The following is a 25,644-nucleotide window of genomic DNA, read 5'->3' as shown; positions in this document are numbered from 1 at the left end:
AAAAGAAAATGACAAATAACTCATTTAAATAACATGGACAAGTGATTAAGGAGGGCTAATTTAAGAATTATTGTGAATAATTATGAAACTACAATCATTCATCAGATTCTACATTAAAGAATCAGAGGTCATAGAATATATTCCATAAGGCAAAGGAACAAAGAATCATATTTACAGTGAAATTGAGTATAATTTTTCAGGGGAAAAAATACTCTAATCAGAATTGCCTTATAAAGGAAAAAGCATGCACATTTATTTGGATAGGAAATAGATGGTAAAGGTATGGTAGTAGACCACTTTAACTCCCCCTTCCTTTAGGAAAATCTGAGAAAAAAATAAATAAGAAAGAAATGAAGCAGGTGAATAGAATTTTGCCTATCAGATCTACAGCTCAAGTAATAATTTATGACCAAATAAGAGATAAATAACATTACAAATTATAGATTGGATAATTTTGATAATGTTAAATTAAGAAGTTTTTGCACAAACAATACAAATGCTGCCAATATTAAAAGAAAAGAAAGAGGTTGTGAAATAATTCTTACAGCAAGTGTCTGATAAAGGCCTTATTTCTCAAATACATAGAGAACTAATTTTTAAATTTAGAAATATAACAACTATTTTCTAAATTTAATTTAATTTAATAAAATTAATTAAATTCTAAATTTAGAAAAATACTAGTTTTCTCCAATTGATAAATGATCAAAGGATATGAATAGGCAGTTTTCACATGAAGAACCAAAGGTATTGACAGTTATATAAAAGATATTCTAAATCACTATTGACTATAGAAATGCAATTTAATACCATTCTGGGTATCCACCTTACATCTATCAGATGTATTTAATATGACAAAAAAGGAAAATGATTTATGTTGAAGGGAAAAGGAAAATGGGGATTATTGGGGGAGTTGTGAACTTATCCAGTCATACTGGAGAACACTGTGGAACTATGTCCAAAGGGCTATAAAGCCATGCATACCCTTTCACCCAGAAATACCTCTACCAGTTATGTATCCCAATGAGATTTGATAAAGCAAAATTGGCCTATTTGTACAAAAAATATTTACAGCAGTTCTTTTTGTAACAAAGAATTGGAAATTGGAGGGATGTCCATAAATTGGGGAGTGCCTCAACAAGTGGTGGCATATGATTGTAGTAGAATACTATTTTGTTAAAATGATAAGCATTATGCTTTCAGAAAGATCTGGAAAGAACCGATGCCAAGTGAAGTGATATGAGGTCCTTGTACATAGTTAACAACAATATTGTACAACGATCAACTATAAATGAGTTAGCAATTAGTAGCAATATATTTATCCAAGACAATTCCATAGGACTAATGATGAAAAATGCTATCCACCTCCAGCAGAATAACTGGAATCTGAATGCAGATCAAGGCATATTATTTTTAACTTTCTTGATTTTTGTGTGGTTTTGTCTGTGTTTTCTTTCACAATGTGACTAATATAGAAATATTTTATGTGATTCAACATGTATAAATAATATCTATTGCTTCCTATCCTAAGGATGGGGAAAAGTAAGGAGAACAGGAGAGAAATTGGAACTTAAAATTAAACAAAAAATACATTACAAACTATCTTTACATGCAATTGGGAAAAATGAGATGTTATTTTAAAAGAGTAATAAAAAATATAAAAAGCATGACTTTTCAGGTGCCATTAAATATTTTCCATACCATTCAATTTTTAAATCATGTATAGATGTTCATTTTGGGGAGATGTTATAGAAAAGATTATTTGCAGTTATGAACTCTGTGATTCCTACAAGTTTTTAGAGTTCTATGATTCTTAGCTTACTTTGATAGACCAAAAAATACCTTTTGAGCTAGTGTTCATTGTGCAGATGGGGAACTTGTGTGTGTGTGTGTGTTTATGTTTGTATTTTTAATACTGAATTTATCTTTCCAGATAATGGTTTTGATAAGTAAAATCCCTGAATCTCCTATGAAAGTGACTTCAGGGGTCTTCTAATCCAACCCTCATTTGTCCCAGTATCCTCGCTTCAATCTCCTAAATAAGTGACAACCAACTAGTATTTGTTCAAGTACATCTAGTATGATCCACCAACTATTTCCCAAAGCAGTTCACTGCCATTTTGGATAACTGATTTTTACAAAATATTCCCTAAATCACTCTTCTTCTTCATGTAACAATGGGGATGGCAATGATGATGATGATGATTTGTATAATGTTTTGAGGTATGTAAAGCAGTTTTAGAAGCATGTGTAATGCCACTCAGTTATGTCAATCAATAAGCATTTATAAAGCATTCTGTACATTTTGCTAAGTGTTGGAGGTACCTGGAAAGTAAATAAAAACAATTCCTTTTCTCAAGTATTACAAAGTGTTTTATGGCTGTATCATATGTCCTTTTATCCCTACATTATATATGAGGGAACTCATTCTGAAAGAGGCTAAATGAATTAATTAGGGTCAACTCCTAAGTAAATTATAAAATGTCATTCAAAGAAGGAACTTTGACATTCCAAGTTGAATATGCTATTACAGTTACTGTCTCCTTTACTTTTACTCTTTCTAGTTCTTCTCCTAAGTGTAAACAGATGTTTACCTACTGGCTGAATCTCTGCAGTGACATATTTTAAAAATTATGGAATATATCCATTTACATGAGAACCAGGGCAGATGCAAATAATAACACGGAAGGGTAGATTTTCCCAAGTTTCCAAATCAAGAAGATAAGAATCAGTAAACTAAAGACCAACAAGTTTAACTTCAATTCATCACAAAACTCTAGAATATATTATTCAAGATATGATCAGTGAATACCTAGGAAATGAAGCAATGATCATAAAGTAGCAAGATGACAAGACATAGACTATGACAGACTAAGGAAACTACTTTTTTAACAAGTTTACTAAATTGATAGTGCAGGAGAATGCATAGAAAAATGTCTGGTTACATTTAGTAAAGTATTTGATAAATACCATTTGATATTGTAGAAAAGGGTAGTGAGAATGTGATAGAGAAGATGTATTTAAAGTGGATTTGATGGAAAGATTCAAGGAGCAGTGTAATGATAATGAAATTTGAAGATCCCTTTGTATTGCTAAGTTGACATTGACTTAGCACCTAGTTTCACATTAAGCCTATGTTAATGAAACAGAAGGTACGAAACCCTGTTGCTGATGTAACAGAAAGGAGCTAAACAGGGAGGACCAATACTACATATAAGGTAAAACCCCAGCTGAGAAAGTCAGAACTTCTTGGGATGAGCACCTTGGAGAAAGTGATTTTGATTTTGAGAACAGGAGAAAGTGATTTTGATTTTGACAGTGAAGCTGCTGAAGACTTCTGGGGGCCAACTGGACCTGCTGAGTTTGCTGAGGATTTCCAAGGGCCAGATGGAGCTGCAAAAGACTGAGGAAGCATGACTGTGGTGTAAATATTATGTACAAATGTTGTGGCTTTGTTTATATGTATAAATGTTCTTGTGGTTTTGTTAAGCCTTGTTTTCCCAGGAACAGAAACTGTGAAGGACACGAGGTGGATTGGATTCTGTGAACTTCAATATGGAATGGGAACTGAATGAAGAACTGGACAAGGAGCTGGACAAGGAATGGGGAATTACCTGCCTTTGAACCCAGGTGACAGTTGGAACTGGGACAATGGAAGAGGAACCATGGAAGCTGAGTCATGCTCAAGTCAAACTGAAAGAAGACTTTACTTGGATACTGTGTATTGACTGAGAAGTTTATGTTTTACTGTGAACTAGGGGTGGAGAACTTTGAATTTTGTACTTTGTGATTGAATTAAGGATTTTGTAATTGACTAAATGAATGTACTTTGTTTAAAACTGTGACCACTTTGGTTAAAACTATGTGACCATATTAGTGATAAGTTGTTGAGTTGTGACATGGTGAATGCTGTACTTTGATTTTTTTTGTGAAATGTTGTAACATTATGAATGCTGTATTTTGATTTTATATGAATGTTTTGCTCTGTTTTGTTATTGAACAAATAGAGAGCTCACTATACTATGTCTTGAAAACCTTGAAAGCTGTTCATAGCAGCAGTCCTCTGGAAAGCTGCTGGTGCATGGCTTTGCAAACAGTCATTAAAAGTTTAATGCCATATTCGAGGGGAGGCTTCAGGAAAATGCTCCCAATGTGCTTGTCAGTATGTTATTTTTTTTTGTCAGTTACTGCAATAAAGGCATAGGTGGCAACCTCATTATATTGTTAATGAACCCAAATTTGGGAAGTATAAAATCACATCAAAAGCAAAGTTAGAATTTAAAAAATCTCTGCAGACCAAAGAGTTAAGATAATTATAGTAAGTCAAGTTAACAGTTATTTATTAAGCATTTACTATGTGTCCAGAAACTGTGCTAGGCCCCAAGGATATGAAGTAGGGCAAAAAACAATCTCTGACCTAAAAGAGTTCATATCCTAATGGAAGAAACCAAATAAAAACCACTGTGTATATAGGAGATAAGCAACATGAGAAAACATTTCAGAGGGAAATGTACATTGAAACATTGACTTTAAAATGGAAAAGTCATGGTTATCAGTTTTCATAAAAAGATATTTTGATTTAAGTGTTTAGAAGCTTAATATGAGATTACAAGCTGATGCAGTCATAGAAACAAAAGGAGATATTAGTCTATATTGAAAGTAGATATCAGCAAGAAGGTGAAAGTTACCTATATGTAAGAACACATCTGAAGTCTTATATTCTTTTCTGGAATTATAGTCTAGAGAGGACATGGATGAACTGAGAAATTATCAAAGGAAGATCATTAGAATGGGAAATTAGTGCATACTCATTCTGTAAGATGATCAATTGAAACAATTAAAGATATTTAGCCTGAAGAAGTGAAAAAATTAGTCTGTATGAGGGACAAGCATTTTAAATATGTCTTGAAATACTGTCATGGAGAAGAAAAATTACATTTGTTCTTTTGGTACCCATTGGAGAGTCAGTCAATCAGCAAATACTTGTTAAACATTTACTATATGTCAAGCATTGTTCTAAGCACTGGGTATAGGAAGAAAGAAAAAAAACATGATTATTACATGAAAAGGGGGCAATTAGGTGGGGGAAGAAATAGACTGTCTGGGAAAGTCAGATATTCTTGGAGCAAGGTTCAAAGAGGCAGAAACTGCTGGCACCACCTGGGAGGCTAAAGAGGAAAGCTCCCACACCCCCAAGCTGGAGAGAATGATTTTTATTTGGAGAACATGGATGAAGTGATTTTGATTCTGGGAACCAATTAAAACTTCTACTAAGTCTGAGGGCCACCCAGAGCTGCTGAGTATTTCTGAGGTCCAGTCTGTAATGGGAATGCAAATTTGGAAGATCTTCCCTGCACCTAGGCTAAAGTGCACCTGAAGCCTGGGGTAGGAGGCTTGTTTTTCACTAGATACTTTTTGATTGGCCAGTGGGTCAATAAGGTTGTTACATTCTCTGAGCCAGGAGAAGGCTATATAAGCCCTGATGTGAGGCTTTGTTTTGGGGGCTCACTTTGAGAAGTGTTCTGTGATTTGATCTGTATCCTGGGAAGCCGTTGTCTGAACCCCTCCTCCCCCAGCTTAGAAAAACTCAGATGTGGAAACCCAGATGTTGACTGGGTATGGATGTAATGGTTGGACAGTTTGGAAATCTGTCTACTTGATCTGTTTCTGTCTTGATAATTCTGCCTGTATACTTTGAAGTTCGGGGTGCTGACCTTTTTCCCCTGAACAAGTGTGATAGTAATGGCAATTAAAGATTCCCCTGTATTGGCTTGGTTTTCAAATTGATTGTGTTAAAACTCAGAGCGTGTTAATCCCACCTGTGGGATGGACTTGTTGATGTGAAAAGAAAGTCCTGAACTGGGAGGAGCTGGTGACGTAGATTTGGAGAGACAAGAGAGAGGCAGAAGAACTTTTGGAAGCAGCACCTCATGGAGGCAGAGAGAGAGACTGAGAAGGATGGCTGGGGGACACTTTGAATCACCCTGGACTTTTGAGACCTGCCCCCTGAGCTGCCAAGGACTGAGGAGACATGGCTGTTTTGCTGGTACTTTGTCTATTTTGATGTTGTTTTGCCAGATTTGCCCACTGGTGAAAGACAGTCCTTTTGTTGAAGAAGTCCTGGAACCTGGCTTTTGGTTAAGAAGCCCTGAGACTGTCCTGCAGACAGAGAGTGAATACTGTCCACTGGTGAAGGACAGTGCTGTTGTTGCAGGGGTCTGGGAACCTTTCTGTTGGTTCAGAAGCCCTGAAGAAGGATTTTCTTGTTGTATGTTTACAGAAATCCTGGGAGAGGGTTTTGCTAATGTTTTCAGGGGTTCTAGGACTGTTCTACAGACAGAGGATGAATTAATGAAGGGACTGGCAATGTATCTTGTGGCCTTGCTAAGCCTTGTCTCCCCAGGAACTAAGATTGCTGAGAACTTGCCTCCTGTCAAGATGAAGAAAAGACCTCCATTTGGGTATTAAGTGCTGTGCTTAAACTTGATGTAACTCTGGGGTAGATTCAATTGTGATCCAGGGGTGGGGAACTTTTGACCTTTTTGTGTTCTATGGTTGAGCAAATGAATGTACTTTACTTAGATTGGAAACTAATCTCCATTTGAGAAGAGGGACTTTGTGGTGGACTAAATGAAGGTACAGCCTAGGGGTGGAGTAGTATTTAGAACAGGGACTTTGTAAATGATTGAATGATTGAAAGGTCCTGGGGTGGGGTAGTACTTGGAAATTATTTAATCACACTTAGTAAATGATGTATTTTGAATGATGTCATGTTTTGATCTTCTCTGTTCTTGGTTGGTCACTGAATAAAATGGAGAGCACCTATGCTGGTATTCTGAACCTTGGGAAGTTGCCTTTCCTTGGCATTACATTACAACAACGTAAACGATATATGTCTGACTGATTAAAGTAAGCTTGTTAACCCATTTTGAGTTGCTTTCCTTTAACAAAGCAGATCCAAGGACCTGTATGGGCAGCCACCCTGAGGATGCTTGGGGTGCTTGCTGCTACACAGTCAGAGCTGAGGGCCAGCGGCACTGTTGAGGCCATTGAGAATTTCTTAGGGCCAGTTGGAGCTGCCAAAGACTGAGGAAGCATGACTGTGATGCTAGTGCTTTGTGTGAACCTGTTTGTGACTTTGTTGAATGTTGCCTTCCTAGGAATAGAGACTGTGAAGGTCTTAAGGTGAATTGGATGATGTGAGCTTCAGCATGGAACAGGAAGTACTCAGAGAGCTGGACAAAAACCTGGGAACTGTCTGCATTTGAACCCAGGTGATAGTTTGGTGAATCTAGGTAGGATCTGGGACCATGGAAGGGGATCTAAGGAATATGAGAGACTACCCCAAGTCAAGCTGAAGAGGACTTTACTTGGATACTGTATACTAACTAAGAAATTGTAATTTACTCATGTCATAGGGGTGGAGGGTTTGTGTGCATTTTGATGATTGAATAGTGAATGATGACTGAATAAGTAATTGATGTGTAGTGTGCCCCATGAGTAGAGAATTTTGACTATTATACTTGGTGTCCTATTAGGAGGATCACTCTCAATGATTGAGATGATTGAATGATTGAGTTACTAACTGATTGTTCTTTGTTCAAAACTTTGTGGCCACTGTGGTAAAAACTATGTGATAAACTGTTGTGAATAGTGTATTTTGATTTTCTGTGATAAGTTGTAACATTGTGAATGCTGTATGCTGTACCTTTATTTTCTGCGAATGTTTTGCTCTGATTTGTTATTGAATAGAGTTTTCGCTGTACTGTGTAATCAGAATCTTGAAAAGATGTTCACAACAGCCATCCTCTGGAAAGCTGCTCATGCTTGGCTTTACAGGTGGCACAGTGAATAATGTATCAGCCCAAGAGTTAGGAAGATTAACATTCACAAGTTCAAATCTGGTCTTGGACACTTACTAGCTGTGTGACCATGGACAAGTCACTTACCCTGTTCGCTTCAGTTTTCTCGTCTGTAAAATGAACTTGATAAAGGAATGGCAAAAAAAAAAAAAAAAACAACACTCCACTATCTTTTCCTATTAAACCCTAAATAGAGTTATTAGAGTTGGACTGAACAACAATAACCTTTAAAAGACCTCATATTTTCATGGGAAAAACAGTACAAAACATGTACATAAACTTTTATATAGCAAGAATGAAAGGCAATCTCTTACAAAGAGCAGTTTTATTGAGTATATGGGGGAGGGGAGTGAGGTAGATAGGAGCAATAGGTAGAAATAGAAAAACACCAATAAATAAAAGTGTAATGGTTGTGTTTTCCACTTCTCAGATGATATAATCATTATGTTGAATCAATTGGTCAATTGAAAAGTTAAATCAGATATAATTAGATCCTTAATCAATTTGTAAGTATCATATGGGGTTTGGATCATTAGATGAAACAGATGAAGGCACAGCAAAAATATCTTATTTTTGATCAATTAAGGTGTGTGTGTGTGTGTGTGTGTGTGTGTGTAATGTTCTCTCTCATGACAATCTTTAAAATACTTGGTGATTGTCAATATATCTCATCACCTAACATTTTTCCAGGTTAAAAATACCAATTTTCTTTTAACTGAAGATTCCAAGGCATGATGATAGAGTTATAGATTTTAGCTGATAAGGACCATTAAGGTCAACTAGTCCAATCCTTTCATCTGATAGACAAGGAAACTGAGTCTCAAATAAGTTAAATGACTTAGTCAAAATCGCAGACCATCAAGAGTCAGAGTTTACATTTGAACCTAGACTCTTCTTTACTGTACCACTCAGGCTTCTTTGTCTTCCATTCTCCTCTTCAACAAATCAATATCATCTTAATTGCTCACTACAGATATCTTTATCATGATATGATTTTGACATTATCCCTCTTTTAATGCAACCTAAAATCATATTACTTTTGTTGCTCCTTTATTCCACTGTGGACTCTTACAAAAACTGTAGTCTACTAAAAATTACCATGTGTTTTTTTTATTTTAATTTTATTTATTCATTTTTTTTCCTTTTTTTGGAGGGCAATTGGAGTTAAGTGACATGCTCAAACTCATACAGCTAGTAATTGTGTCATGTGTCTGAGGCTGGATTTAAACTCAAGTTCTCCTGACTCCAGCGCCAGTGCTCTATTCACTGTGCCACTGAGCCACTTAGCCACCCCCCATCCCATGTTTTTGGAAACATGAAGTGCTACCTGATCAGACCTCCCCAATCTTCAAATTCATTTACATTTGCTGACTAAAATTCAACTGATAGTGAGAGGAGGTAACCCAGAAATAGATGAATTGTCAAGAATAAATAACTTGAGATGAAAAGTTATCACAAAATTTATTCACAAAAATTCACAAAATTTATGGTCCTTGGTTTACAATTTAAAAAAATGATTCTTTCATATTTTAAGCTCTGTGGCATCTTTTGCTTTAATCACTCTTAAGAGTATTGAAACAGCTTGTTTTGTGCAGGATCTTTCATTTTCATATTTTCAGCCTGACTGAGCACAGTATAAATTATAAAATATTAGAAAAGAAAGGAATAGAACTTATGAAAATAGTCTAAAATTAAAACCTTTTATTCCATTACACATATAGGAAAGCACATACATTTCTTTCAGTCTTTTCCATGAAATAATTAAATCATAAAGACTGTTTTAAAAAATTCTGTCAAAATCAATCATGCAAATATTAGAGTCAAATAACCTTTGAAGTGGAGGACACTTCATAGGTCTTCCTCATCAACTTTCTCTCAATGCAAGATTTTTTTTTACAGGAACATTGATAATAGGTCCTTCAGACTCTGCTTGAATACTGATGATGATGGAAAATTTACTACACTCTGAGGTAAAGTTCCCAATTTTAATGTAATTTTATGTTGAACTTAAAACAGTTTCTTTGTAACATCCCCACAGTGGTTCCAGTTCAAACATCTGGAACAACTTGGAAAGCGGCTCCTTCTATAAGGCTTCCTTCAAAATATTTTGGGGAAAAAGCTATCACGTGCATTTTCATCTCTTCCTTTTCCTTCTTTTCCTGTCTTTTCTTGTCATGTCTTGTCTTCTCCTCTTGTTTTCTCTTCTTTTTTCTTCTCAGTTTTGTCATCTCTTTATCAGATTATATCATTTCTATACCCTTCATGCTCCTGAATCCCTGTTTTGTACAAACTGTATTCTATAGATATCTTTAGTAAAATATGACTTTAAAGAATTAACACTATTTTCTATACAGCATCAGATAAGTACAATGATTTTATCATTTTTTGTAGAATGGATGTCATGTAGTTAGTTTAATGTGTTAGTATTTCTAACATCACAATATTGGATGTGATTCCTAGACTCACAACTTAGCAATCATGTGACACTAGATAAATAATTTAATCTTTTTTACCCTTAATGTTCTCATTTCTTAGAGAGTGAACACACACACACAGATACACACCACCACCACTACTACCACCACCAAGAACAACAACAAACTCTCTTCCTTGTTGTGATGAATTTATTCATTTACCTAGACTTTAGCAAAGCATTTGTTAAGTATCTCACATTATTATCATAGGAAAATGGAGAGATGTGGAGGACATGTTAATGTATGTATGTATGTAATGTAATGTAATGTATGTAAATTGAATCACAAGTTGAAGGACAAGTTGAACGACAAGACTCAAATTTTCATTACTGGTCTATTCACTGTGAACTTGGTCAGAGATTGTGACAGTCTAATTGAGATAAATCTAATAAAATGAAATTCACGAGTGAGAAATATAAAGTCTTATACATTGGTTCAAAATTGCACCTTTACAACTACATGCTGTGGGAAGTTTGGGTAAATTTAAGTTTTTCTAAACAAAGAAAGTTGTTTTTTAAAGAAATATAAACTCATTATAAGTCAGCCACCTTGATATGGAAAGAAGGAAAGAAAAAAATGGAAAGGACTACCTTGATTAGACCCCATCAGGTTCACATCCATTCAATTCTGTGCAAGATAGTTTAGGAAGGATATTGATATGCTTGAAAGGAGATAAACCATGATAGTGAAAGGACTTAATTTCTTATAAAAGTAGTACTTCAAGCAATTTAGAATTTTTGCTCTTGATCAGAGAATAATCAAGGGGTGACTCAAGTTTTTTACTGACTAAACCGAATGATGATTTTGACTGACTTTGTGTGGTCCCAGAGGGAAAAATGAGGAGCAATGTGTAGAAAGTGTAAAAAAATAAAAACTCATTTATTATTAATTAAAGAGGAGTTGTACAAAAGTGTAGTAGGCTAAAATATGGTGGAATTCCCCCAACTGGATATTGGATAATTTTTGACATTTTAATAAATGTTGTAGTGAATATTCCTTTTCCTCACTCTGGTATGGTTATAGTAGATAATCATTGAATTCTTTTCTACCACTAAAATTCTGCCATTCAGTGATGTTAATTATATAATATATGCTACCACAAGTACATACCTAAGACTTGTGGATTATATGCTTCACATATGGCAGTAAAGATTGGAAATCCAACTTTCTTTTAAAAATACAATAAAGAGATATATCCTGTTCTTGTCATTGGTTCAGTAAGTAAAATTACCTCTCATTATTGGAATTTTATAGCCTCACTCTCTTCTTAAACTTCTAGCTATGTCAAAAAGCTGAATAGTCAGGGCAGAGATTTAGGACTAATGAAAGTGTTCAGCTATCTTCCTATTTCCCTCTGATCTCTCTACATTCTTAGGGCATTTTGTTTGCAACATCTATAATAACATTTTACTATTGTTATTTAAATTATTCTTGTAATCAATGCCAATATATGTCAGTAAATAGTGAGTTTATTTCTATTTCCAGAAGACATTCCAAACCAAAGCCATTTTGATGATGTAGCTTTAATGAGCTCTCTGTCAAATAATCCATTTAGCAGTCAGTGTCTCTTAGATGCTATCTTTTCTAAATGGTATTCATACATAGTATGTGCATTTGTTACTTAGTTCATGAACTGTTGTCCCTGATTTGGGACATATCTAAAGTAAACTGATGGTATTTTCATTCACAAAATAATTGCGGTACTTAAATCAAATTTTCATAGTATTTATTGTTGATGATCAATACAGCCAGTGCTTATGAAGTATCTACTAAATGCAAGGTACTCTATTAAGATAGTAATTGTTATACTGAATACACTTGAATATAAATTATTTTATATTATTGTTACAGCAACCTTCTGTATTTAGGCTAGGTATTATTTTGATTGAAAAGAAACAATTGAAAAGTATAGCAAAATTACTTGCTCAAGTATACAGTAAACATTGGAACTAGGGCAGACCAAAGGATTTTGTGATTCTTCCTCTTATATCCCTTACGTGAGAGCATACATCCTCTCTCACCTTGAGATAAGTAATTTCTTATCATTTAACATATATCAACATCACAAGATGCTATTTGCAAAAATAAATCTTTACAGGGGATAAAAGAAAATTTAAGAAATAACAAAAAGACACTATTCTGCAAATGTTATAGGTTTATTAATGCTGTCTTACATGATATTCAAAACATATACTGTCCACAGCAGAAAAAGAAGAAACTAAAAAGACTGATTGTCTTGGAGCTAAGACATCTTACAATTTTATTATTACAAATATATAGTGGGATGAATGATCACAGAATATAAAAGTAAAAAGAAAAAAAAATATCCCTAAAGAGCTACCACATATTTCAGAGTGCAGTCCCAAATGATTTCCTTGTCACATTGTTTTCGAAGTAACTATTTTTATGTCTCTTGAAATTCATTGAAACAATATTCTACCAGTCTATAAAATGTTTACAAAAAAGAGTAAGCTGAAATTGCCCCTAAAGTATTTTTCTTAAAGAAAAAAAATGTTTTATGGCACAGTCTATTTTTACTAGTTTGTAAAAAAAAAATAAAGAAGGTAGGAGGTAAACCTTTAAACCAATGACTCACCAAAGTATAAAATGGAATGTTTACCTCATTGGTAATTGTATATATTGTTTTACATTGTCCTGCAAATTAAAAAGAGTGAAATGAGAAGTTAGCACCGACTAATATCAAACCAATCAAAAAGCAAAAGGAATGAACATTAAAGATTAAAAACTGGCTAAAAAAGAAACTGAAATCTGGTCTATTCAGAGTCTCAAAAGAAAATAAAATCTAACCAATGTAATCAATTCAACTCTTTAGAAATCCCATTCTCAGGGCACAGCCAAGATGGGAGAATAAAAGCAGGGGCTTGTTTGAGCTCGCCCCCAAAGCCCTCCAAATATCTGTAAAAATGACTCTAAACAAATTCTAGAACTTCAGAACTCACAAAATGACAGAGTGAAAAACATTTCCAGACCAACAACCTGGAATACCAACAGGAAGGGTTTTTTGCACCAAGCTGGGAGCAAAGTGTAATTTGGCATGGACTGAGAAAGGTACAGATGAGGCCACAGCAGGCCTCAGGGGACTAAATCACTGGCAGCAGTGGCTATTTCCAGACTTCTCAACCCACAAACACTGAGAATAGCATTGAAGATCAGTGGGAAAACTCTGTGGGACCTGGGTGAAAGAGAAGCCCCATGGCGGCAGAAGTGGTGGTGGCAGAGGTGACAGCAGCAGCAACAGCAGTAGTAACTGTTTCTGATGCTCTAGACCCACAGACTTTGGGGAATTCAGCAGTTGATAAAAAAATCCTAGAAGCCTGGATACTACACCCACCCCTACCAACCCCAACACCTACCATCTCAGGAAGCAGAGTCCTGTCTTGACAGGGAGCTGGAAACTCAACTGTTTGTCTGAGAAGATGAATAAACAGTGTAAAAAAAGACAGACTATAGAATCTTACATTGGTGACAATGAAGATAAAAATATACAACCAGAAGAAGACAAAAAAAGTCAAAGCTCGTATATCAAAATCCCCAAGAAAAATATGAATCAGTCTCAGGTGATGGAAGAGATCAAAAAGAATGTTGAAAATAAAGTAAGAGAAATAGAGGTAAAATTGTAGGAAAATGAGAGTGATGCAAGAAAATTATGACACATGAGTCAAAAGCTTGCTAAAGGAGCACCAAAAATAATGATGAAATTAACAAGTTAAAAAGCAGACTAACACAAATGGGAAAAGAAGTTCAAAAAGCCAATGAGGAGGGTGGCTAGATAGTGCAGTGAATAGATCATGGGCCCTGGCATCAGGAGGACCTGAGTTCAAATCTGGCCTCAGAAACTTAACACAAAACCAGCCTTGTGACCTTGGGCAAGTAACAACCCCAATTGCCCTAAAAAGGAAAAAAAAAGGATTATATGTAATTAGGAATAAATAAAAATGTTTTAAAAAGAGCCAATGAGGAGAAGGATGCTTTAAAAGTCAGAATTGGCAAAGTGAATAAGGAGGTACAAAAGTCCATGAAAGAAAATAATTCCTTCAAAATTAGAATGGAGAAAATGGAAGCTAATGACTTCATGAGAAATCAAGAAAATATAAAACAAAATGAAAACAAATTGAGAATATATATACACATATATGCATATACATACATATGTATGCATATACACATATACATATATGCATGCATACACATACACATGCATATATGTGTGTATACATATACATGTGTATACATACATGCATACATACACACACAATGTGTTATAGCTCACTGGAAAAAACACTGCTCAGGAAAATGGATCCAGGAGAGGGATAAAGTGACAGGGTCAAAGGAGAAAATAGAAAAAGTGGAGAATGGGATAGGATGGGGGGAAATATAGTAAGTCTTTCACAACATGACTATTATGGAAGTGTTTTGCATAACTACACATGTATAATCTATATAGAATTACTTGCTTTCTCAATGAGGGTGGGTAGAGGGAATAAGGGAGGAAATTTATTACTCAGAGTTTAAAAGGAAATTTAAAAAATGTTTTTACATGGAACTGGGAAATAAGATATACAGGTGTAATGTAATACCAAGCAAAGGCAACTTCCCAGGTTCAAAATACCAGCATAGGTGCTCTCTATTTTATTCAGTAACAAACCCAGAACAGAGAAGATCAAAACATGACATCATTCAAAATACAGCATTTACTAAGTGTGATTAAATAATCTCCAAGTACTACCCCACCCCAGGATCTTCCAATCATTCAATCAATTACAAAGTCCCTGTTCTAAATACTACTCCATCCCTAGGCTATACCTTAATTAAGTCCACCACAAAGCCCCTCTTCTCAAATGGAGATTAGTTTCCAAACATAGGTGAAGTACCTTCATTTGTCAATCACAGAGCACAATAAGGTCAAAAGTTCCCCACCCCTGGATCCCAATTGAATCTACCCCAGAGTTACATCAAGTTTAAACACAGCACTTAATACCCAAATGGAGGTCTTTTCTTCATCTTGACACAGGCAAGTTCTCAGCAATCTTAGTTCCTGGGGAGACAAGGCTTAGCAAGGCCATAAGATACATTGCCAGTCCCTTCATGAATTTATCCTCTGTCTGTAGAACAGTCCTAGAACCCCTGAACACATTAGCAAAGCCCTCTCCCAGGATTTCTGTAAACATACAACAAGAAAATCCTTCTTCAGGTCTTCTGAACCAACAGAAAGGCTCCCAGACCCCTGCAACAACAGCACTGTCCTTCACCAGTGGACAGTATTCATTCTGTCTGCCGGACAGTCTCCAGACCCCTGCAACAACAGTACTGTCCCTCACCAGTGGACAGTATTCACTCTCAGTACTGTCCCTCACCAGTGGACAGTATTCACTCTCTGTCTGCAGGACAGTCTCAGGCCTTCTTAACCAAATGCCAGGTTCCAGGACTTCTTCAACAGGACAGTCTTTCACCAGTGGACAAATCTGGCAAAATAACATCAAAACAGACAGACAAAGTACCAGCAAAACAGCCATGTCTCCTCAGTCCTTGGCAGCTCAGGGGGCAGGTCTCAAAAGTCCAGGGCAATTCAAAGCAGCCACCAGCAATTCTCTTAGTCTCTCTCTCTCCACGAGGTGCTGCTTCCAAAAAGATCTTCCGCCTCTCTCTAGTGTCTCTCCAAATCTACGTCACCAGCTCCTCCCAATTCAGGACTTTCTTTTCACATCAACAAGCCCATCCCACAGGTGGGATTAACAAACTCTGGGTTTTAACACAATCAATTTGAAAACCAAGCCAATACAGGGGAATCTTTAATTGCCATTACTATCACAACAGGCAATGGGGTAGTGAAAACTATCTTGCCCTATACGAAAATAAGGAGGGGAAGGATAATAGCAGGAACTTGATGGAAAAGAGTCTAGTGGAAGGAGTAATCAGAATGCACACCATCTTGGGGTGGAAGAGAGGAGAAATCAGGAGAAATTTCAGAATTCAAAATGTTGTGGGAGATGAATGTTGGAAGCTAAAAAATAATTAATTAGCTGGAGGAAAAAAGAAATCCCGTCTTCTTCACTGAGCCATTATTAGCTAATAAATGGTCAACATTAATGATTTAGTAATAATGAAAGAACTGACCATGGTTTTATGAAGCTATTTTACCTATATAGGGCATATGAAAGAAGATGGACCAACAACAAAAATGCCACCCTCACAAGGAATCTGAGCATAAGAGAATAACTCAGACTTCAGATGGAATCTTAATCTACAAACAAATGCCTTTGAGATATGAACAAAATAAAATAATTCTGGTCAATTAGCATAATTATACAATTTATTATAGAGGAAATATTATAGTAGTATTGGGCTGTCATAAATGTAATATGTAAGGCCGAATTAATTATAAATGTGACTGAAGAAAGTGCTCTGCCTATGGAATTCAAAATTCTCCTACTCATGAAGACTCTGTGTCATTCATAACATATACAACTCATAAGAAATAGGTATAAAGAATAGGAAAGGACACAACTCTAGGCAGGTAGATGTCCTCTAGGTGCTAGACCTCCTGGTTTTTTGTCATAGCCCAGCTCAAACAGGGAACTTCCAGCAACCACAGCCAATGTCCTCCAGTGGACTGACCTCCAAATGCTTCAATGTAGCCCTGTACAATTGCAGAAAAACACCACCTGACCTCAGTATGTGCCATACATCACCACTAGGATCCCAGTTCAGTACAAGATTAGTTGCCATATCCCTACAGCCTCAAGCTACCAGTATCTGAGGTCTCAGCACACAAAGCCAGTGACCAGCACAAGAACATTGGGACAGTGTCCCCTGTGCTCCAGCAAGAGACCTCAATTTTAAAAGCCAGGAAAAAGGAAAACAAGATGAGCAAGAAGCAAAACCAAATATTGACCATAGAAAATATCCACTGTGACAGGGAAGATCAAAGCACAAACTCAGAAGAGGAAACATTGTCACTATACAGACATCCTATACCTAAAAGGGGAATAGGAATTGGTCCCAAGTCCAAAAAGCCTTCTTGGACGAACTCAAGGAACATTTCAAAAGCCAAATTATAGAATTAGAAGAAAAATTTGGGAAAAAGAAATGTTCGATATTCTAGAGAGAGTCAACAGCTTGGAAATGGAAGGACAACAATTGACTGAAGGAAACTATATTTTTTAAAAATACAATTAGTAAAAAAGGAAAAGTACAAAAATTCACTGAAGACAACTCCTAAAAAAATAGATTGGAAAAATGGAAAAGGCGTTACAAAAGCTAGCCAAAGAAAACAGTTCCTTAAAAATTAGAATGGAGTGGAGGAGGGCAGCTAGTTGGAACAGTAAATAGAGCATGGGCCCCGGAGTCAGGAGGACCCGAGTTCAGATTCAGCCTCAGACAGTTGAAACTTACTAGCTGTGATACCTTGAGCAAGTCACTTAACCCCAAATGCCTTGCCTTCCATCATCCAAAAATTAGATTTGGAGAAGTGGAAGCTAATGACTCATTGAGACATTAAGAATCAGTCAAACAAAATAAAATGAATGAAAATGTTGAAGAAAATGTAAAATACTTTATCAGGGGGAAAAAAAAAACAGACCTGCAAAATAGATCCAGGAGAAATAATTTTAAGAATTATTGATAGATCTGAAATCCATGATAAAAAAAAAAAGAGCCTTGAAAGTGTCTTTCAATAAACTTTCCAGGAAAATTGTCCTGATATCAGAGAACCGGGGTGTAAAATAGTCATTGAAAGAATCAACAGATCTCTTCTTGGAAAAGATCCCCAAATCAAAACTCCAAGGAATTTTGTAGCCAAATTCCAGAATTTTTAGGCCAAGGAGAAAATACTGCAAGCATACAGAAAGAAATTATTTAAATATCATGAAACCACAGACAGGATTACGCAGGACTTAACAGCTTTTACATTAAAGGGTCAGAGGGCTTGGAATATAAAATTCTGAAAGGCAAAGTAGATCAGATTACAACTAAGAATCAACTACTAAGCAAAACTGAGCATACTCTTCCTGGAGAAAAGAAGGACATTCAATGAAATAGAGGACTTTCAATCATTCCTAATGAGAATAACAGAAAAAAACAGAAAATTCAATTTTCAAATACGAGACTCAAGAGAAGTATAAAAAGGTAAGCAGGAAAGGAAAAAAGTTATTATTCAATAAGGTTAAACTTTTTCCATCACTACATGGGAAGATGATACTTATAACTCTTGAGAACTGTATCTTTATATTGGAAATAATCAGTATACATAGAAAGAGAGCGTGGGTATAAGTTGACATTAATTTGATATAAAAAATCAATTAAGTGGGGAAAAAATATTGTACTGGGAGAAAAAAAAGGGGTAGTTCGAAAAGGGTAAATAATATCACATGAAAAGATGCTAAGACCTTATAGTAGATGGGAAAAAAGGGAGGGAAGTAAGCATTGTTTAAACCTTACTATCATTAGATATGTCTCAGAGAGGAAATACCACATACATTCATTTGGTCATAGAAATTGATCTTATTCTATATGAAAGTAGGAGGAGAAAGAGGAAAGGAAACAGAGAGCATGGATAGAAGGGAGGGTAGAAAGGAGGGCAGTAGTTACAGGGGAAAGAGCAAATAAAAGGAGGGGGCTAATAGAAGGTGGGCAAGATTGAGAAAAACATTCATCAGAAGGAGAGCACTGGTGAGGGGGGAAAGCATGAAATAATTACAGAAAAAAATACAAATGGGGGGGTGGGAATAGAAGGAAGAGAAAGACAGAGTAATCATTACTGTGAATTGGATGAATTCTCCCATAAAACAGAAGCAGATAGATAAAAGTCATAATCTTACAACATTTTATTAACAAGAAATACATTTGATACAGAGAAATACAGAGAAAAAAAGGAATAAAAGGATAGAGCAAAATGTTATTCTTCAGCTGAAGTGAAAAAAAGCACAGTAGAAATCCTATTCTCTTACAAAGCAAAAACAAAATTAGATCTAAATAAAAATCAAGGGAGGAACTACATCTTGCTTGATATTTGGGGTGGGAGATGGGAAGAAAAAATTGTAACTCAAAATCATGTGGAAACAAATGTGGAAAACTAACAATAAATGAAATTTTTAAAAACAAAAAAACAAACAAAAGGAATGTTATAATAACCAGTCATTTTCCTTGCCAAGGCAAACTCCCAAACCCTTTTTTTTTGCATATTTTCCCATCCTATCTTGTCTTCTCCAGCAGACTATCACCCCTTTATCTTCAATGTCTCTCTAATCATGTCTTTCACTGTCTACGGCATCTTTAGTAATTACTGTAAACTTACTCATTACTGCCTACACTTAAAAACAAATGAAAACAACCCTTTCTTGAGCCTACCATTTATGAAAACTATTCTTCTATATCTCTCCTGCCTTTCTTACCTAAACTACATGAGGAAACTATTAATAATCATCTACCCTATTTCCTCTACTCTCATTAGATGCTCAATGCTGTCCAACTTGATTTCTTTTCATCATTCAACTGAAAATTATCTCTCTAAAGTCACCATGGATCTTTTAAGGACCAAATATAATGGACTCTTCTTCAGCTTCATTCTTTTCAACATCTCTGTTGTCATTAATACTGGTGACTGTCTTCTCCTGGATATTGTCTCTCCTCTATAGGTTTTTATTATTGTTGTTGGTTTTGACACTTTACCCTCATTATTCTCATCCTAAACTGTTTGATTTCTTCCTTCCATGGTCACATCATTACAGATTTCTAGAAATGACAGAAAATAAGAGGGAAGTGAATAACTTGTTTGCTTCCAAAATATGTGCCTGTGATTTAGTAGGGAAGAGGGGAGAATTTCCTTTTTACAATACTATTCTCCCTGTCACACTGCATGAGTTACAGTATCAGAAGATTGTATATTATCCAGCCCTGTCCTCTCATGACCTCATCTCATATTGGATTTCTCTAAATGAATGGCTATCAACATCTCAAAATATGTTTTACACTAAACTTAATTTTAAAATGAACAATTGGAAACTAAACCATTTGAAACACCTATTCAAGCATTATTAGTTTCTTTTTTTTCCTCCCCATAACTTCCTCTGTTATTTCTATCTTTCTTATTACTATCAATGGGACCTTATTCCCCCATTCCAGCCATGTAGGCTTCCATCTTAGGTATCATTCTTGACTTCTCTGATTGGGTCAACTACATTTTAAATGACATGTCCAAAGTTGAATTATCTTTCACCTAAGACACTCCCTCCAGCCCCCCAAACATTACTAGTAGAGTCAAAGGAGCCAGCATCCTCCCAGTCACTCAGAAGTACAACCTAGGTATCATCCTCAGCTTGACTCCCTTGCCATTCCCTTCCTCCCCAATCTTTTGCCAAGAGCTGTCAATTTTATTTTTAAATATCTCTCCCATATTTCCTCTTGTCTCTTTTCTTACTGTTACCACCTTAGTGCAGGCCATCATCACCTCACACTTGCATTATTACAATAGCTTGTTGATTGGTTTTCCTACTAAAAGTCTCTTGGCAATCCAATCTATCATCCATTGCACTGTCAAAGTGATCTTCCTACAATATAGTTATGATAAAGTCCACAACTCAGTATAAAAAATCCTTATCACCTCCAGTATCAAATAGAAAATCCTATGTTTACCCGCAAAATCCTTCATAACTTGCCCCAGGCCATCTCTACTTTTCCAGTCTTGTTATACTTTACTATGCTGTATATAGACTACAATCCACTGACACTGGCCTCCATCCTTTTCTTAGACTGAGACAATCCATCTCCTTACTCTGTTTATTTCACTAGCTCTATACATTCAAGAATACTCTCTCTCCTCATCTCTGCCTCCTGGATTTCCTGGTTTCTTCCAAGTTCCAGTAACATTCCACCTTTTATAGGACCCTTCTCAATTCCTCTTATTACTTCAACCTTCTCTCTATTGGTTATTCACAATATATTTGTTTACAGTTTTTTTTTAATACATTGTTATTTATGTGCTGTCTTCTCAATTAGACTGTGAGCTCCTTGAAAGCATGGCTTATCTTTTACCCTTCTCTGTATCCTTACAAATGGCCTAGCATATAGTAGGTACTTAATAAAATGTTTATTGACTGACTGTTTACATAATAGCACAAAATGTCAACAGGAAAGGCAAATGAATTATCTCAAAAGACAAAACACACCCACTTAAGAGAAAGGGATATAAATTGTAAATATTTCTTTCAGCAATTTTCAAAATACTTTACATCTGTTGGATATCAGTTGGGAATCAAGAAACATATCTAAAGATTTTTTCCCACCTTTCCATCACCTGGATGTGATTGGTTGATAGCATAGGCTTCAGACTACCTGCCTTTCCTTCAAGGGTTTGTTTATTTCTAAAAGTAAATGAAATTGTTTATTATTTATGCTTCAAAAATGTATTAAATAGCACTAAGCTTAGATCTGAATTTTTGCAAACTTGAAACATAAACGATATAAAATAATCTCTCATTCATAGTGTTGTAGACACACACTAGACTTGAGATTGAAGATTTTGGTTGCAATTTCATCTCTGTCACTAATTGTGTGACCTTAGCAAATCTCTTAAACCTTTTCGTCCATTATTTTTCTTTTCTGTAACATGAGATGGTTGGACTTGATCTTGAAAGTCCCATTCACTTCTAAGAACATACCATAAATACAGGACCATTTATTTAAAGGCATGGGATTCAAGATAAATATCACAAAATGCACAACAACTGTAAGTCAGTTAGTCAGCAATAATTTATTAAAGGTCTCCTATGTGTTAGGCAGTGTTCTATTAATATCTGAGGATACGAGAGAAGTCACTACCCTTACCCACAAAAATCTCACATTCTCATAGGTATAAAAATATGTAATAATTTTATCTCAATAAGATATTCTAAAAGTAACATGAAATATGTTTCTTGGTTCTATAAAGAGCCCAGCAGACAACTCCATTATATCCAAAGGAATATTTGAAGACTTCTGAACAAAGGATTTCCAAGAGTTTCCCATTGTTGACACAACTGCTCTCTACATGTGAAACCAACTTCTCCAGGACTCTGTATGTACCTATATAAGAATGCTTCAGAGAATATTAGGGAGATGCTTTGATATTAACTTTTATAATAATACATTAGTAAAAGTGACTTTCTAAAACACATTTGTTTTCTCAAGAAATTGGATTGGGAGGCACAAAGCCCTATTCTTCCCACCAAGGGGATGTTGTAGTAAAATTCTTGGTCATCAACTTGTCAAGGTTAATGGGAGTTGAGATTGTTGCCACAGAAAAGTCATATTAGTTTCCATGCCATTCGAAATCTTAGCTTTTCTCATCTCCAACCTGTGGAGTATCTGATTGCCCAATTATTCAAGGTTCAGAGAATTGACCATATGAGCCAAAAATGACCTTTCTTTTCTTTAAACTCCTATAGTTCTTTGTTTGTATAGCACTTGTAAAATTCATCAAATGTGGAATATTCACCACTCCCCACATTTTTACTGTAACCTCCTTAAGGGTACAGACTGTATGCAATTAATCCTCATATCTCACGATGTCAACCATACTAGTTGCAAATACCAGGTACTTTCAATACATTTTTAATATTTTTATAAACATAATTATATTTTCAAGAAATTTTATAACTGCTAGTTTATTAATCATTTACAATTTTTCAAGCTCTTACCATAGACTCAAAAGTGAGGGAAACACATGAAAACAAAATCCAATTTTTTTTAAAGGAGGGAATGTTGATATGGGGAGGGAAATGTGAAAGGAAAGTAATTTTAAAATAGAGAACAATTGATGGGAATCTGAAATAAATTGCTAAATATATTGTGTAGAGTACAAGAGGAAGATTTAGATTTTTTTTTAAATCATTAAGAGCTTGAGAAGGTGTCTGTCATTATGAAAAAAATGGGTTTTGAGCTGGTGCTTGAAAAATGAGTATTTGCATAAGTATTGGAATGATTTGGGGGGCAGCATTCTAGAAAAACAGCATGGGTATAGGAACAGATGTGGGAATTGAAAGCATGTATGTAAAGAATATAATTTGATTATCATACTGTAATCAATACAATATATTTTTTGTAGTAGTAAAATTTTAGCAATGTATTGAGAGGCTAGAAAATATTCATAGAAGGCCTTAATCACAAAAAATGTGAGTTCAGATTATGAAGTAGTAATAATACTATTAATCACAGTAATATCTAACATTTATATAACATCTATTATGTACCAGGAACTGTACTAAGCACTTTATAAACATTATCTTAGTTGATCCTCACCATAACTCTGAGGGTATGGCCTATTTTAAACCCATTTTACTTACAATTAAGGAAATCAAAACAATCATATGCTACATTATTTTCCCTGGTCACACAGTAAGTAATTTAACTATGGCTGAATTTGAATTCAGATCTTCCTGGATCATGGTTCCAGTGCTCTATACACTGAGCCATCTACTTGTCTAATAAGGATTTTAGTTTATTACAATGTAAGTGATATACATCAATTAATGAATGTATATTTTCTTGAATTCTTGATAAGAGAATATATTTCTGTAAAATTTAAGGATTATCAAAACTATTTTCTCATAAATTACTAGTTAAATAGGTGTTGTTTTCATTTTATTGATAGGGAAACTGAGACTTAATTTAAATGGCTTTGACCTGCACAAGGTCAGATGGATAATAAATGTTTGAATCAGAATTCAAACACTGTTTTTCCAATTCCATTACCAATATATTTTTTTCTAAATCTAATAGTTCCTTAAAATCAAAGACCCTCCTTGTGAGGATATTTTTTTCTAGTTGGGGAAGCAAACAAAAAATATATACATATAAAAATAAAATAATTGGTTTTCAATTAAATGTTACAGACAAATATTATAGGATTTTAAGCTGGGATGGAAAGAATGGATGGAAAGAGTCAGTAAAGAAAGTTAACAAAGACCAAGTAAAACTAGAATGGACACTTTTCTTGGTGGATTGAGGAGGAAAGAGAATTCTTCAAAGTGATATGTTGTAAGATATTTATGGTATACGGGTAGAAACTGAGATGTATTTTTAAGGGGGGTGTTATAGTTAATCCATTATAAATCCTTTAGCTTTAACAGATTTTGTAGTGTTTGGTCACACCAGGATGTCCTATTCATTAATATCTTTGCTCTATTGTGCAGATGGAGGGGGAGGAGGGTGATAGAACAATTATAATGAAAAACCCCCTGACTGTGTGTTCTCAAGCTATTGTAGAAACTTACCTTTTGTTTGTTTGGAGGATTCCATTCGGGTCCAATGGTACTTTTCCCAGAATTGTATTGTGCTTTTTGGAGAAAATTTCAAAGTTAATGCAAGAAGACAGATTTATACTTCAAGAGAAAGCAAGTCAGAGCAGTTACTGGGCTGGGATGCTACTCCTTTGGGAAGAATGAAGGTGTAAAGAACAACATCAAGAGTAAAGAAAAACATCCTTAATGGAAAATGCATTTTATACTGACATGCACCAGGAGAAGGTAAAACAGTAAGAAAAGGATTTTGCTTATAGGTCATTAGGATGCAGAACAATAGAAACACCTCCATATGAGAACTTTCTGTGGCTGAATCAAAAACAGGAGCATCATTTGTTTATGAAAATTACATTATATCATATGTGTCAAATGGGGGTGTCATTTTGTGGCTTCAAGGGAGATAAAATGGACATTTCTAGCTTATTCTACTCCTACACTTCTTAAGCAAGATTTAAATTTCTTCCAGAAGAGGAGGTAGGAGGTTGGGGCCAGAAACTTGACCATTGTGCTCTCCTCACAGAGAAAATGTACAAGGCTAGAATGTCTGACTGACTCTCTGTCTCTCTGTCTATCTATCTATCTATCTACCTACCTATCTATCTATCTGTCTATCTATCTATCTATCTATCTATCTATCTATCTATCTATCTATCTATCTATCTATCTGTCTGTCTGTCTGTCTGTCTGTCTGTCTGTCTGTCTGTCTGTCTGTCTGTCTGTCTCTCTATCTATCTATCTATCTATCTATCTATCTATCTATCTATCTATCTACCTATCTATCTATCTATCTATCTATCTATCTATCCATCTATCTATCTATCCATCTATCTATCTATCCATCCATCCATCCATCCATCCATCCATCCATCCATCCATCCATCCATCCATCATCTATCTATCTATCTATCTATCTATCTATCTATCTATCTATCTATCTATCTGTCTGTCTGTCTGTCTGTCTGTCTGTCTGTCTGTCTGTCTGTCTGTCTGTCTGTCTGTCTGTCTGTCTATCCATCC

The 25,644-nt window shown here is 35.2% G+C and overlaps 1 long non-coding RNA gene across 1 annotated transcript in view; it reads right to left on the bottom strand.

Annotated features, from left to right (window-relative positions):
• Positions 1–14,968: 14,968 nt before the first annotated feature.
• LOC138155981 (uncharacterized) overlaps positions 14,969–25,644 on the bottom strand; it is a 251,830-nt gene continuing 241,154 nt past the window's right edge. The window contains exon 2 of the long non-coding RNA XR_011167044.1: positions 14,969–15,726. This is a non-coding gene — a long non-coding RNA (uncharacterized lncRNA). The remainder of the gene's footprint in view (positions 15,727–25,644) is intronic.

This window comes from Petaurus breviceps, unplaced genomic scaffold (genome assembly GCF_028583685.1).
Source record: "Petaurus breviceps papuanus isolate PSGF00001 unplaced genomic scaffold, PetGlider_PUasm1.0 98, whole genome shotgun sequence".
NCBI classification, from domain to species: Eukaryota; Metazoa; Chordata; class Mammalia; order Diprotodontia; family Petauridae; genus Petaurus; species Petaurus breviceps.
Note: the sequence above shows the minus strand (reverse complement) of the source record. Positions and strands in the feature narration are given on the sequence as shown.